The sequence below is a fragment of the Dipodomys merriami genome, unplaced genomic scaffold, assembly GCF_024711535.1.
Source record: "Dipodomys merriami isolate MVZ:Mamm:240054 unplaced genomic scaffold, mDipMer1.0.p SCAF_22, whole genome shotgun sequence".
Taxonomy (NCBI): Eukaryota; Metazoa; Chordata; class Mammalia; order Rodentia; family Heteromyidae; genus Dipodomys; species Dipodomys merriami.
Window position 1 is genome coordinate 7,329,691 of NW_027203604.1, and position 16,876 is coordinate 7,346,566.

At 43.1% G+C, this 16,876-nt stretch overlaps 1 protein-coding gene across 3 annotated transcripts in view; it reads right to left on the minus strand.

The window, feature by feature from the left end:
• Kdm4c (lysine demethylase 4C) overlaps positions 1-16,876 on the minus strand; it is a 315,679-nt gene that overhangs the window by 281,708 nt on the left and 17,095 nt on the right. The window contains exon 1 of one of the 3 annotated variants that reach the window (XM_070033228.1): positions 144-205. The exons of the other annotated variants lie outside the window; for them this stretch is intronic. The gene's annotated coding sequence lies outside the window, so the exon portion shown is untranslated. Of the gene's footprint in view, positions 1-143; positions 206-16,876 lie in introns of those variants that run through there. 3 annotated transcript variants of the gene reach the window in all.

Sequence of the window (16,876 nt, forward strand, 5' to 3'; positions counted from 1 at the left end):
CTGCAAAAACAACTTAATTTTGCTGTCAATGTGTGAGATAACTCCTTCAACAAATGTTTATGGAGCACCTAACACATTCCAGACACAGAGAATGCAAAGATGAATAAAGAAGCTCTAAAATGAACTGGGTACTGGTGACTCACACTTATAATTTTAGCTATTCAGGAGGCTGAGATCTGAGGTCATGGTTCGATTCTTCAGCACCACATAAGCAAAAAGAAAAAAGCCGGAAGTGGTGCTGTGGCTCAAAGTGGTAGAACGCTAGCCTGGAGTGGAAGAGCCTCAAGGACAGCATCCAGTTCAAGCCTAATAACTAAGCAAAAACAAAAAAGCATTAGAGTGACTGATTCAGAAAGACCCACCCAACCTACTTCCAGATGGTGTAAAGAACTCAAATTTGAGTTTAAATCCTCTTTTTTTTTTTTTTTTTTTGGGGGGGGGGGTGTGGGTCCGGTTGTGGGGCCTGAACTCTGGGCCTGGGCGCTGTCCCTCAGCTCTTCAGCTCAAGGCTAGCACTCTACCACTTGAGCCACAGCACCACTTCCGGCTTTTTTCTTTTTGCTTATGTGGTGCTGAAGAATCGAACCATGACCTCAGATCTCAGCCTCCTGAATAGCTAAAATTATAAGTGTGAGTCACCAGTACCCAGTTCATTTTAGAGCTTCTTTATTCATCTTTGCTAGCTTCAAATCATTATCATCTCAGCCCCCTGAATAGCTAGGATTACAGGCATGAGCTACCAGTATCACTACACACACACACACACACACACACACACACACACACACACACACACACAAAATTTAATTGCCTGAAAAAAATGTGAAAAGTATAAGAGAAAGTCAGCTATCATCTAAGAAGTTAAAATATATATAATGATGTGATTATCATTCATTTAAAGAACATAAAACTGATCCATCCTACAATAAACAGATAAGGAGTTAAAAGAAACAAAAAGATGAAAAGTAAATCGTAGCCCCAGGGGCTCATGCCTATAATCCTCTCAGAGGGATGAGATCTAAGGGTTGTATTGTAGTTCTAAGACAGACAAAGTAAAAAAGTCAAGAGATTCTTACCTCCAATTAACTATCAAAAAGCAAAAAGTAAGGCAGCACTGGTTGCTCATACCTGTAATCCTAGCTACTCAGGATGATATCTGAAGATCATAGTTGGAAACCATCCTTGACAAAAAGTCCCCAGGAGATTCTTATCTCTACATAACCACTAAAAAAATGGGAAATGGCACTGTAGCTCAAGTGGTAGAGTACAAAAAGGCTCAGCAATAGCACCCAGGCCCTGAGTTCAAGCCAAGAGTTCAAGTCCCAAGACTGGCACAAAAAAAAAAAAAAAGAGCCAAAATTAGAGGTGTGGCTCTCTAGTGCTAGAGTGCTAGCCTTGACTGGAAAAGCTACGGGCAACACCCTAACCTTGAGTTCAAACACCAGTACCAGAAAGCACACACATAAAGTAAGTCTTAACACCCTTAAGGAATTTAAAATTCAAAGAAAATAATCTCAGAAATATAGTAATACACAGGAGAAAACATTTTGTATTCTCCTTGTCTCGGGAAAAGGATATGCAAAATTAAAAAAAAAAAAATCCTAGACCTAAAGGATTGGAATTCTTAGTCAGCCTGTGCACAAGAGTCTGTGAGATTTTAATCTCCAATTTACCAGCAAAAAGTCAGGCACCTGTAGCTCACATCTGTAATCCTAGCCATTAATGAGGCTGAGACCTAAGGATCTCAGTATGAAGCCAGCTTGGGCAGGAAAAATCTGAGACTCACCCCCAATTAATCACCAAGAAGCCAGAAGTGGAGCTGTGGCTCAAGTGATGGAGCATTTAGTCTTGAAAAAAAAAGCACAAGGACAGCACCTAGTACTGAGTTCACACCTCAAGACTCTCCAAAAAAAAAAAAAAAAGGTTGGGTATGTAGCTCAAGTGGTAGAGCACCAGCTATGAGCATGAAAACCAACCAAGAAAGCACAATTCTAGCCAGGCAACAATGCCTGTAATCCTAGCTACTCAGGAGGCCGAGATCTGAGGATCATGGTTCAAAGGCAGCCCGGGCAGGAAAGTCCATGAGACACCTGAAAACGAAGTGGTGCTGTGGCTCAAGTGGTAGAGCACTAGCCTTGAACTGAAGAGCTGAGGAATAGCGCCCAGAGCCCCATGACCGACAAAAAGTAAAAAGAGGGCCTGGGAAGGTGGCTTAGTGGTAGAGAGCTTGCCTTGCATGACTGAGGCCCTGGGTTCGATTCCTCAGCACCACATAAGCAGAAAAAAAAAAAAAAAAGCCAGAAGTAGCGTTGTGGCTCAAGTGGTAGAGTACTAGCCTTGAGCTGAAGAGCTGAGGGACAACGCCCAGGCCCAGAGTTAAGGAAGGAAGGAAGGAAGGAAGGAAGGAAGGAAGGAAGGAAGGAAGGAAGGAAGGAAGGAAGGAAGGAAGGAAGGAAGGAAGGAAGGAAGGAGCGAGCGAAGGAGCGAAGGAAGGAAGGTAGGTTCAGAGTTCAAGTCTCAGCACCAGATTGAACTTCCAGTCCCAGTCCCTACATATCTTCCTCTATATAAACATAGGTACACACACCCAAATCTATACACACCCAAATCTATGGCCTGCAAGATAAAATTTTCACTCTATGTAGTAAATACATTGTTCTTCACATGCATCCAAATCTAGCTCTTGCTTAACTACCCCAGCCTCATCCATCACCACTAACTACACTGTATAGTCATTCCTGCCTGTCCACAAGAGATTGGACACTCAAGTCCTTTCTTTAAAATAGCTAAATGTTCACATACAACTTATGCATAGTCTTCTATTTACTTTAAATTATTAGCTTACTTAGTCAATGTAAATGAACAGTATGCCATACTGCTGAGAAGTAAAAATCTATATATGCAAAATTTTCAAATATTTTTAATCCTCAGTTCAATTCATTGATGCTAAACACTCAAATACAGAAAAGAACGCCAATGCACGTTGCACAATAGTTACAGATTTGTGCTCCTCTAACAAGCAGAGCTCTCTGTGTCCTGGCACATCACTCCCTACTCTTGAAGCAGCCTCAGCCTGCTTCCTCACCTGGCAAACTCCGGCCTATCTTGAGATTGCCAACCGTCTGGCAAGGACTGAGTGACACCCCTGCATTTCCTCTCCCTTTCGGCATGCCTCCATAGAGCAGTTGCCTCACCCAGCTGCTAGCACTTCTGACCACACACTGAGCTATGAGCTCTCAAAGGCTCTCAGAGCCATCTCTGTCAGCCCTGGCATACAGCCTGGCATGCAGCCTGCTGCAATAATTATTTGCCAGCTGAGTAAAAAACACCAAATTGTTACAGTATTTAAATAAAAAGATGCCAAATTCAGATCATTTTCTGTCTGGTGTTTTGTTTTTGTTTTTTTGTAGTGGTACTGGGGTTTGAACTTGGGTCTGGGCACTGTCCCTGAGGTCTTTTGCTTAAGATAGCACTACCACGTAAAGCACAGTTCCATGTCCAGCATTTTGTGGTTAATTGGAGATTAACCACAAGAGCCAGTGGCTCATGCCTGTGATCCTAGCTACTCAGGAGACTGAGATCTGAGTATCATGGTTCAAAGCCAGACTAAGCAAGAAAGTCCAAGTCTTATCTCCAATGAACCACCAAAAAGCAAAAAGTAAAGCTATGGCTTAAGTGAGAGTACTAGCCTGGAGCAAAAATCTAAGGGACAGTACCCAGGCCCTGAGTTCAAGCCCCAATAAAAGGCACAGGCACACACACACACATACACATACACACATACACACACACACACAGGCACACAGGCACACACACACACACACATACACACACACTCACACACACAATATCAGGCAAAGGAAGGATAATCGTAAGTTTGAGGTCAGCCTAGGCTAGGCAGCTAATGCTTATCCTTATATGACTATTAGTTTCTTCAACAAGCCCTGGCACAGAATGGCTCTGCACTGCTGGCTCCTACTAAAACATAACAAGACTGTCTCAAAAAAAAAAAATACCTGCAACAAATGAGCAGCAATTAAAATTAAAACTTGGCTGTGACCTAGCTTTCTAGAGAGAGGGAAAATAGACTTTGTCCCTATATGACATAACTTCTCCTTTGACTGCACAAAACTAGTTCCAATGCCCAGCACCAGTGGCTCACGCCTGTAATTCTACAGGAGAATGAGACCTGAGAATCACGGTTCAAAGCCAGCCCACCCAGGAACATCCACGATACCCTTATCTCCAATAAACCACAGAAAACTGGAAGTAGCATACACCAAAACCCTAGTTAACTTAGGCTTTAGAACTTTTTGAATCTCTAAACCCAATATATGATCATCATAAAATTTTAAATGTTAAAATAACTCAATATTTAATCCAACTATCTAAATCTTTGCCAATATTATAGGCAAATAAGTCTATTGTTAAATTTCATTTCTTTGATTATTAATAGCACTGACTTTTGGACATTTATGTACATTTTAAGTTCTTTGGGAGGACTACTTATACTCATTACTTTTTTTTGTCAGTTGTGGGACTTGAACTCTGGGCCTGGGCTCTATCCCTCGGCAGTTCAGCTCAAGGCAAGCATTCTACCACTTGAGCTACACTGCTATTTCTGGTTTTCTGAGTGGTTTATTGGGGATAAGGGTCTCATGGACTTTCCTGCTCTGGCTGGCTTTGAACCTTGATCCTCAGCTCTCAGCCTCCTGAGCAGCTAGGATTACAGGCTTGAACAATGGGCACCTTACCTTGAACTTTTTTTGGGGGGTGGGGGGGAGGAGGCAGGGAGTCATGGGGCTTGAACTCTGGGCTTGGGTACTGTCCCAGCACTCTTCAGCTCAAGGTGAGTGCTCTACCACTTGAGCCACAGCACCACTCTGGCATTCTGGTAGTTAAAAGTCGCATAGACTTTCCTGCCTGGGCTGGCTTTGAACCACGATCCTCAGATATCAGCCTCCTGGGTAGCCAGGATTACAGGCATGAGCCACCAGCACCTGGCTTACCTTGAACTTTTATCTTCAAGTGATCCTGCTGTCTCAGTCTCCCAAGTAGCTGGGACTATAGGTATACAAAAGTTTAATAAGTTTAAAAGTAAAAATAGAAAAAAAAAACTCTACTATTAAGTGAAAAAATGTCTGGTATCAATTATACTTATATATCTCCTACGTTTTCATTTATGAAAAATGTGTACTATAAAGAAACAATGTCGACCCTCCTAGTTTATTGACAAATCAGATCTATTCAGTAATAATAAGGAAGCTGATTGTTTCTGGCCAAATGTAATGTTATAGTCTACACTGTTTTCCTTATGCATGATGCATTTCTGACTTGGATTCTCTACTTCTGAACAACTTCTGAGACATAGCTCCAATCATATGCTATTAGTTTAACAAACCCTGGCACAGAATGGTTCTGCACTGCTAGCTGTTACTAAAGACAACCCTTGAAGGTCTAACTATAAAGCACTCACCAGGGGAGGGAAAAAAAAAAAAAAATAAAGCACTCACCAGTTTAGCAGGTAATGCACTAGGCTAAAGAGACAATCAAGGCAGAGCCACAGCTGTACTAGTTTAGAAGAAGGCTATTTCAGTCTCTGTCGTTCCTGTTTAAACCCTAGTGGTCATCACTCTCTCTGTCCTCCAAAGTTCAAACTGAAATTGAGCAGCAAAGTTACTCAGCAGGTGCTATCCCACCCCTATCCCAGACCCTCCCCCACATACCCACTCTGCTATTCCTATTCCCAGGGGCCAGATTCACCAGACATGGGGCCTGGGCCTACAAAAGGTAAATACAAGTCTGGCATTTCACTTCCAACACAAGTTAGCTAGGTTTATTCTCATAGTGAATCAAGCAATTTTCTGCTCTGCACACTGCCTTGGATGGGCATTGTTGCAGGTTGACTCATGTCACCCCAAAACACATATTGCAACCTGACCCCAAATACCTGTGATACCTGAACCCTCAACATACATAGCCTTTGCAGATTTACATAATCAATTAAGGTGAGATTAATGAATGCAGGCTCTAGTTTATAATGACTTTTAAAAGAGAAGAGAAACCAAGCACCAGTGCCTCACGCCTAAATCCTAGCTACTCAGGAGGCTGAGATCAGAGGATCGCCGTTCAAAGCCAGCCTGGGCAGGAAAGACCGTGACACTCGTATCTCCAATTAACCACTCAGAAAATCGGAAGTGGCACTGTGGCTCAAGTGGTAGAGCACTAGCCTTGAGCTGAACAGCTCAGGGACAGCGCCCAGGCCCAGAGTTCAAGCCCCACGACCAGAGGGAGCGAGAGCGCGAGCTCGAGAGCAAGACCCAGAAGAATGCCATACCATCTGAAGACAGAAGCAGAGATTGGAGTCATGCAGGCACAAGTTAGAGAATGTCCAAACTGCTCGAACTCAAGAAGCCAAAAGAAAAGCAGGCAACAGATCCTTTCCTAAATTCTTCAGTAATAACACAAACTGCCTGGCACCTTGACTTTAGACATTTAGCTGCCAGGACTGTGAAAGAATGCATTTTCTCTTGTTTTAAACCACTCAAGCAGATGGTAATTTATTACAACAGTTCTAGCAAACTAATACAGGGCCAGGCCCAGAGGCAAAAGAACAGAAAGCCACATCAGTTTTATTATCAGTAAAACTCACAAGATTCAGACCTCGCATTTTACTTTGCCTCAATGGATCCCATTTACGTTTGCCTCAATGGATCCCATGTTAAGGAGGATAAGGAAGTTCTTTAGCATACCTATCAAGGTATCAAATGTCTGCAGGGCTCTAAATTTAGGCTGCCTTTTGTGTTTTCAGAATACACTCCACCCCATCCCCCAACCCCACCTCTAACCCCAGACCCAGGGCCCTAAGTTAGAAAACAACAGTTTAAAAAAAAAAAAAAAGCCCTAGCACTACATAACCAGATACCAGGCCTCAAAACTATCCACAGACCCAGCAGGTTTTCCTTCTGGATTCAAGTCTACACCCCATTCTCTCACTCCTTGAGCCTGCCCATTCCAGAATGGAAAAGAAGACTCCAGGAAGCAGTCCTGGAACAGAAGAGCCAATGAATCTGTGAGAAGATACTTTTGGCATTCTCAATAGTTGGAAAGCTAAGGCAGGAGGATCTCAAGTTCAAGACCAATCTGCTCTACATAGCCAAGACTCTGTCTCAAAAACAAAACAAAAACAAAAAAGCTGAGGGTCATACTGCATGCTTATAATTCCAGCAATTAAAGCCAAGGCAGAAGCCGGGTTCTTGTGGCCCACTCCTGTACTTCTAGCTACTCAGGAGGCTGAGATCTGAAGATCCCTGTTCAAAGCTGGCCCAGGGAGACAAACCCTTCTCTCTCCAATTAACCAACAAAAAGCCAGAAGTAGAGGTCTGGCCTAATTACAAGCACAAAAAAAAAGGAGGAAACTAATGCCTGGCGCTGGTGGCTCACACCTGTAATCCTAGCTACTCAGGAAGCTAAGATCTGAGGATCTCGGTTCAAAGCCAGCCCGAGCAGGAAAGTCCATGAGACTCTTATCTCTAATTAGAAAACTAGAAGTGGCACTGTGGCTCAGGCCGTAGAGTGCAAGCCTTGAGCAGAAGAGCACAGGGACAACGCCCAGAGTTCAAGCCCCATGACCAATCAAAGAGAAAGAGAGAGAGAGAGAGAGAGAGAGAGAGAGAGAGAGAGAATAATTAAAGATTGTTAAAGAGATCTCAAGAGCCAGACAGAACTGGATTCTGATCGTTCCACATGCCTTCCTCAACTTAATAGCTATGTGACCTCAAGGAAGTTATTGTTTCCTCATCAGGAAAATGGGTAGCACTACCTACCCAACCACAGACACTGCTTAAAAAACTGCCAAATGCAAGAATCTGACACATTGCCAGATGAGTGACATCTATGTACTCACTTAAAAATAATAATTAGGGGGATGGGAAGGTAGCTCAGTGGTAGAGCGCTTGCCTTGCATGCCTGAGGCCCTGGGTTTGATTCCTCAGCTCCACATAAGAAAAAAGCCGGAAGTGGCACTGCGGCTCAAGTGGTAGAGCACTAGCCTTGAGCTAAACAGCTGAGGGACAGCGCTCAGGCCCAGAGTTCAGGCCCCACGACCAGATCCATAAAATAAATAAATAATAATAATAATAATAATTAGTAGCCGGGCACCAGCAGCTCACACTGTAATCCTAGCTACTCAGGAGGCTGAGATCTGAGGATTGCAGTTCAGCCACGGCAGGAAAGCCAGCACCAGCAGGAAAGTCCGTGAGACTCTTATCTCCAATAAACCCACTAGAAAACCGGAAGTGGCACTGTGGCTCCAGCAGTAGAACGCTCGCCTTGAGCTGAAGAGCTAAGGGACAGCGCCCAGACCCAGAGTTCAAGCCCCAACCAACAATTATTATTATTATTAAAATTGAATCTCTTATTAGCTTCTTCTTCCACCACTACCTGTAGATGTTTGTCTCTCCCACGTAATTAAGGACTTCCTATACCCTCTGTCCTCTCCTGGCAGACAAACGCCAATGCAGTCTTCTTCCACTAGGCGTTGAAAACTCTCTAAAAAATGCCTTCCAAAATATCAAGGACTTCTCAAACATCAAGTTTACTGTGTTGCTTCAGGACCTCACCAACCACTCTGCCCAAGATCTCTAAACCTGGAGAAGTCCTCTCCTAGCACCACCGCCTTTGTCCTCTCCTGGCACAGCCTTTGTGAGTGTTGGGCCCTCTCTCTTGGTCACTCTGATCTCTACAATTCTTCTGCAGGCTCCTCAGCCTATCTCCTCCTATTGGTATACTGTAAAATTCTTTTTGTGGTTGGCATCCTTTTCCACCTGATATAAGCATTATGAAGAGCTCATGCACACTGCCTCAACTAACTGTCCCTTTCCAGTGTCTCAGGAATACACAACATGGGGCTGGGAATGTGGCTTAGTGGTAAAGTGCTTACCTAGAACACATGAAACCCTGGCTTCATTTCCCCAGTACCACATTCACAGAAAAAGCTAAAAGTGGCGCTGGCCAGGCACCAGTGGCTCACGCCTGTAATCCTAGCTACTCAGGAGGCTGAGATCTGAGGAACACGGTTCAAAGCCAGACCAAGCATGGAAGTTCGTGAGACTCTTTTCTCCAATAAACCACCAGAAAACCAGAAGTAGCGCTGTGGCTCAAGTGGTAGAGCACTCACCTTGAGCTGAAGAGCTGAGGGACAGCACCCAGGCCCAGAGTTCAAGCCCCACGACCGACCAAAAAAAAAAAAAAAGTGGCGCTGTGGCTCAAGTGGTACAGTGCTAGCCTTGAGCAAAGAAGCTCAAGGACAGTGCCCAGGCCTTGAGTCCAAACTCCAGGACTGGGGAAGGAAGGAAGGAAGGAAGGAAGGAAGGAAGGGAGGGAGGGAGGGAGGGAGGGAGGGAGGGAGGGAGGGGAAGGAAAAGGAAGGAAGAAAGGAAGGAAGGAAGGAAGGAAGGAAGGAAGGAAGGAAGGAAGGAAGGAAGGAAGGAAGGAAGGAAATACATAGACCTCTCCCCTAAATTCAGTCCCAGTAAACCCAAGGACCTACTGGGCACAGCCTTTGTTAACAGTTCTGCAAAGACAATACAGAATTTGAAACTTCCTCCAAAATCTGCTTCTCCATCCCAGTTTAAAACCCGGTTCCCCTAAAATAATGAATCCACAAAGAGCTAATGAGTGCTTAAGTATAAAAGTATGCAAGTGGTTATCATACCAACGAGTAGGTGTCAGTAGAAGGGCAGCACAGAGCACCAAGAACACTTTCAGAAAACTTTAAGCTAACCCTTTAACAGGATCGGGGTAGAGGGAACTGAGAAGTAAGCAGATCTCCAACAGAGCAAGATGTCCTCCACCCTCTATGTTTCACATCAGAATGCAGAGGTCATCCTGAGCTCCACCTGAGCTCCACTCCATTTTCCTCCTACTCCTAAGTATAGACCACTGTTGTCTCTTCAACTTCCTTCCTTCAACTGTTCATACTGTTCTTTGGTCTCCATGCCAACAGTTACTAGCCTAAATCAAGTATTGATCCTAAATTTTGGAATAGGACTAATCTAGCCCAGTCTGGCCTCAATCTCACCCAACCTCAAACTCTGAAGAGCAAAAGTGTGTACTTCCAAAGGATTAAAGGTGTGTACCACCATGCTTATCTCATCCTCTTTATAAATCCTTTAAAATAGCTTAATATAATTCTAGTCTTGCCACGTTCTAGATCCTGCTTTTCACCCAGCCTCAAAGACCCTTTTGGCCCAATAGATCGCTTAATTCTAAACCACTCAACATTCCCAAGAATGCTAAGCCATTCTCCCTGCCCCGCCTTCACTTCCACCCCCCACTGCTGTGCTGTATATAGATATCTGTCACATGTGTACCACTATGAGTACTTCCTGTGAGACACCTAAGTGCACTAATGTACTTGCTCTTATGTAATCTTATAACTTTACTAAAAAATTGACCTGTGACATCTCTTATTTAGCTAATGATAGAAAATGTTTTGCACACAATCTTAGTAAGAGCTGAAGATGAAATATGCACCTAATCTCAGATAATCTGTAGCCTCCATAGTCATAACTACTGTGCTACTTTTGTTAGGTTTTTTCCCTCATTCTCAGCTACCTGGCAAAACCCATCTGTTAACGTATATTTAACATGTGTACCATTACAAAGACTTGCCTGGCAATCCCTTCTGTCTGACAATGACCAATGCTCTCCCCATTCCCACTTACATCCACGTAATAAGTCTTCAGTATTCCTAGTCTGTGTCTGTGAATTCATCAACATACTAAAATTTATTCCTAACTTCCAAATCTGTACTTTGGGCAGTTGCATCATCAGTCAAAGGTAGACACAAAATAATGAAAACTGGAGGTCAAAGAAGAGAGAGAGAGAGAGAGAGAGAGAGAGAGAGAGAGAGAGAGAGAGAGAGAGAGAGAGAGAGAGTGTGTGTGTGTGTGTGTGTGTGTGTGTGCGCGCTGATACTGGGACTTCAACTCAGGACTGGCACTCTAGCACTTGAGCCACACCTCCATTTCCAGCTTTTTTTTTTTTCTTTTTTTTTTCGGGGGGAGGTCAGTCATGGGGCCTGAACGCTGGGCCTGGGCGTTGTCCCTCAGTTTTTCAGCTCAAGGCTAGCACTCTACCTCTTGAGCCATAGTGCCACTTCCAGCTTTTTCTGCTTTTCGGCCTCATGCATGCAAGGCAAGCACTCTACCACTAAGCCACCTTCCCAGCCCCATTTCCAGCTTTTTGGTGGCTAATTGGAGATAAGAATCTCATGGACTGTCTTCTGGCGGCCTTCAAATGGGGAATCCTCACATTTCAGCCTCCTGAGTAGCTAGGATTAGAAGCATGAACTTTGGATGCCTGCAAAGAGGCCTTCTTGTTTACTAAAAACAATTCTTTCGTATGATATACTCAATGTCTTTTTTTTTTTGGCAGTCCTAGGGCTTGAATTCTGGGCTTGGGCACTGTCCCTGAGCTCTTCAGCTCAAAGCTAGTGCTCTACCACTTGAGCCACAGTGCCACTTCATTTTCAGGTGGTTAATTGGAGATAAGAGGCTCATGGACTTTCCTGCCCGAGCTGGCTTTGAACTATGATCCTCAGATCTCAGCCTCCTGGGTAGCTAGGATTACAGGCATAAGCCAAGGGTGCCTGGCTGCCTTTTGTTTTTAGCATTTTTGTCTTCTGTTTTGTTTTTTGGTGTTGTTTTTGCTGGTACCAGAATTTAAAATCAGGATTGTGCACTTGCTCAGCTTTGCTTGCTTGGCTGACAAAGTGCTCAGGTGCCCTCCGCCCCCTCGTGAGCCATACTTCCAGTCCTGCATTTTTTTCCCTGCCCAGACTGGTTTCAATGAGTGATGGTCAGCCTCCTGAGTCAGCCACTGGCACTCAGCTTTTAATTAATTATGCTACTTGTTGGTGATTTAGCCATTTAAAATGACCCTCAGGGCTGGGGATATGGCTAGGTTCGATTGCTCAGTACCACAGAAACAGAAAAAAACCTGAAGTGGCATTGTGGCTGAAGTGGTAGAGTGCTAGCCTTGAGCAAAAGAAGCTTAAGGACAGCACCCAGGCCCTGAATTCAAGCACAGGACTGGCAAAAAAAAAAAAAAAAAGACCCTCAAATATTACACTGCAGTGCTGTCTAGTGTTACAAGCTATGTTATGGCTTGTAAAACAAAAACAAACATAGTATATACACTTCATTCAGGCATAATAAAACAAGTATATAATAAGTAAACAAACACAATACAAGATCTGGTCACCTGATGGAAATGTTATGATGACAGGCTGGTGGGACCCTAAGAAAGTATTTCCTATAGGACTCATATTTCAGAGCAAATAATGAGAATCAACTGAACATTAGCCCTTGTAGATCTCCTACCTACAGGGTGTTAGGTGCAAACAGCCAATGCCACAGACGAAGTTGACCTGAGCTAGTTCAGCCACTGTCAGGAGAATTCAAAACTAGGAGCAGAGAGAGGGGCTATCACGTCCCATATAAATCCCACTGACTAAGTTAACCAAAGCAGTTTCTACTATCTATAATTGAATCATTACCAAATCAATTATAAAATAGAGAGGAATAACAATGGCATCTGGGAAAGAAACCTGGTATGCAAATACCAGATGTGAATAAAATGAAGGTTCTATTCATATCTACTTAATTTTTGCCAGTAATTCTCTTAATAATCAGTCCTTCATGTAATTTTAAAGAAATTAATTTGAATGACTCAAAATTCATTTTGTAGTGGTAGGTGTAATAACTAATTGAGCCAGCCAATTATAGCTAATTTATTAATAAAAACTAGCCAGCCGGTTATTGCATAATTTATTCAACGGGCATACTATGGAAGCTTTGGACCACCATCTTGCTTGCTCAGTCAGTTAAGAGATATTATTCATTTTTCTGAAAAGACCCCTGGGCATACACACAAGCTGGAAAGCCATTTCTGTTATATCTAATCATAGCTTTATTACATGCTTAACAAGTCAACAGTATATATTTCCAATACAATTTGTGCTGGTTCAATCATTATCAGATAATTAACTACAGTATTATATAAGTAGATGAATTATAAATAAATGAATTATAAATAAAATATTATTGCCTATACAAAATTTAAGTTGAATCTTTAGGAAGGCCCCAGAAAAGATTAGGAGATTTTTCTCATTTTTTGTTTTGGCAGTTCTGGGATTTGAACTCAGAGCTTCGTGCTAGCTAAGCAGGTACTCTACCACTTAACCCACTGGATCAACCATAGACTTTTTTTTTTTTTTTTTTGTCGGTCATGGGGCCTAAACTCTGGGCCTGGGTGCTGTCCCTCAGCTCTTCAGCTCAAGCAAGGCTAGCTACCACTTGAACCACAGCGCCACTTCCAGCTTTTTCTGCTAATGTGGTGCTGAGGAATCAAACCCAGGGCCTCATGCATGCAAGGCAAACACTCTACCACTGAGCCACCTTCCCAGCTCTGACTCTTTTTTTTAATATTAAAAAAGATATGAGAATTACAACAGTGAAAGAAAAGATGGTGAGAGGATTGACAAAAATATAGAAGAATTCTGGTTCATACTTCAAGTGTCATAATTCTCACTCAACAAATATAAAAACTAAAGTATATATATTATTTTTAATAGGTATGAGTTTATGGAGGAAACAATGCAGAGCTCTAGCCGAGACACTTTACGCAAAGATAGGAAAGTGAATGCAAGTAGAAATAAAATAATGCATGTGTCTATTATTAATTTCTTTATAATTCATATCTCTAATACAAATAAGTTTTGCTTACAAAAAATTTTTTAAGCTGAATGCATTACCCACACTCATCTAATAACATTTTACCTGTTGGGCTGTGTTCCCCTCTTCTCCCCCATATATATACTTAAATTATTTTTTTTTTGGTCGGTTGGGGGGCTTGAACTCTGGGCTAGGGAGCTGTCCCTCAGCTCATCAGCTCAAGGCAAGTGCTCTACCCCTTGAGCTACAGCACCACTTCCGATTTTCTGGTGGTTTATTGGAGATGGGAGTCTCACGATCTTTCCTACCCGGGCTGGCTTTGAACTGCGATCCTCAGATCTCAGCCTCCTGAGTAGCTAGGATTACAGGCATGAGCCACTGGCAACCAGCTATACTTACATTTATTTATAGAAGCTCTGCACCACTGTTATATATCGATATAATTTTCTTTCTGAACCATTTACAAAAAAAGTGGAAAATACCATACCTTTTACAAATCTACTCTTAAAAAAAAAATTACTCTCTTTCATAAATACAACAGTTATCAACTGAGGGCCTGGGCACTGACCCTGAGCTTTTTTGCTCAAGTCTAGCATTATACCTTTTGAGCTATAGTTCCACTTCTAGCTTTTTACTTTTTTTTTCTTCAAACTGTGATCCTCAGATCTCAGCCACCTGAGTAGCCAGGATAAGAGTTACATAAGCCTCTGGAGTTCAGCTCAAATCTAGAATATTTAACATAGAATGCATATGTATTTGGGGGGGGAGGGGGTCCGGTCGTGGGGCCTGAACTCTGGGCCTGGGCGCTGTCCTTCAGCTCTTCAGCTCAAGGCTAGCGCTCTACCACTTGAGCCACAGTGCCACTTCCGGCTTTTTTCTTTTTGCTTATGTGGTGCTGAGGAATAGAACCCAGGGCCTCATGCATGCAAGGCAAGCGCTCTACCACTGAGCCACCTTCCCAGCCCCGGAATGCATATGTTTAATTTCTGTGTTCCAATTTTTGTCACCTGACTTGATTAAATATTTTTATAACACATTTCCCTATAGTATAAAATTGAATATATCCAGCCCCTAGTATAAAATTCAATCTACCTGGGCACCAGTGGCTCACGCCTATAATCCTAGCTACTCAGGAGGCTAAGATCTGAGGATCGCAGTTCAAAGCCAGCTGAGCCAGTCAAGTCTGTGAGACTCTTGTCTCCAATAAACTGCTCAGAAAACCAGAAGTAGAACTATGGCTCAAGTGGTAGAGTGCTAGCCTTGAGCTGAAGAGCTGAGGGACAGCGCCCAAGTCCAGAGTTCAAGCCCCATAACCGACAAATAAAATAAAATAAAATTCAATCTATGATCAAGAATTGTGGGGCTGGGGGGCTGGGAAGGTGGCTCAGTGTAGAGCACTTGCATGCCTGAGGCCCTGGGTTCGATTCCTTAGCACCACATAAGCAAAAAGAAAAAAGCCGGAAGTGGCGCTGTGGCTCAAGTGGTAGAGTGCTAGCCTTGAGCTGAAGAGCTGAAGGACAGCGCCCAAGCCCAGAGTTCAGGCCCACGACCGGACCCCAAAAGAAAAAAAAAAATTGTGGGACTGGGAAGGTGGCTCAGTGGTAGAGCGCTTGCCTTGCATGCCTGAGGCCCTGGGTTCGATTCCTCAGCACCACATAAGCAAAAAAAAAAAAAAAAAAAAAAAAAAAAAAAGCCAGAAGTGGCGCTGTGGCTCAAGTGATAGAGTGCTAGCCTTGAGCTGAACAGCTGAGGGACAGCGCCCAGGCCCAGAGTTCAGGCCCCAGGACCAGACCCAAAAAAAAAAAAATAATTGTATATTGTCTCTAATATTTTTCTTTTTTTTTTTTTAATGGAAACAACAGTACCTATCCCACAGGGCTTTTTGGTTGTTTTGGTGGTGGGTGGTATTGGTTCTGGGGTTTGAACTCAGGACCTCACACTTGCTAGACTGGTGCTTTAAAACTGAACCATGCCCCTAGCTATCTCTTTAGTGGTGTTTAATCTGGAATATCTCTACAGCCTTTTCCTTTAATTACAGGGCCATCTTTAAGAATACAGTCCCAGCCAGGCGCTGGTGGCTCACGCCTGTAATCCTAGCTACTCAGGAGGCTGAGATCTGAGGATCGCGGTTCAAAGCCAGCCCGGGCAGGAAAAACCGTGAGACTCCTATCTCCAATAAACCACCAGAAAACCGGAAGTGGCGCTGTAGCTCAAGTGGTAGAGCGCTCACCTTGAGCTGAAGAGCTGAGGGACAGCGCCCAGGCCCAGAGTTCAAGCCCCACGACCGACAAAAAAAAAAAAAAAAAAAAGAATACAGTCCCAACAACCCAGATGCCCCACCACAGATGAATGGATCCAAAAATTGTGGTATCTATACACAATGGAATATTATGCAGCCATTAGAAATGACAAAATAATGACATTTGCAGGGAAATGGATGGAGCTAGAAGGAATCATGTTGAGCGAGGTAAGCCAAGAACGAAGAGACAAACGGTACATGGTCTCCCTGATAAGTGGATGCTAAATCCAAAATGTTAGGTGATACGACAAAACTAACAGGACTTAAGAAACAAAGAACTCCCACTCATCTGGTTGAACCACTACCAAATATCCCCATGCTGCTGATCACATATATGGTGTATAACATGTGAACACCGTTATATGTTACAGACTGTGATAGACAATTTGCTCCAGGAAAGTTAGAATGAACTTGTGACTTTAAATGAGCATCATTATTCCACAATACTGTGAAATTCGGGAAATTATGTAATCACTTAATCACAATTAAAAAAAAAAAAAAAAGAACCTCGGAGAAGGGAGGGAGGGAGGGGATGATAGGGGGAAAACAATGGAGGGGGTAACAATGTTCAAGAGGAAGTGTACTCATTACCTCACTCATGTAACTGTAACCCTCTGTATAGTATCTTTACAATAAAAAAAAAAGAATACAGTCCCTTTGTTTCAAATGTTTCTCATTTGTGGTGTTTTTATTTTCTTTTTGTTTGCATATGGTTGGTTGGTTTACTTTTGGGTTATCTGAGGCAAGGTCTAGATGAAGGTGGCTAGGATAGGTAACATGAGAATCAAAGCAAGTCAGAATCAGGAGCTAGAACAAAACTAAACATTGTATTAAGTAT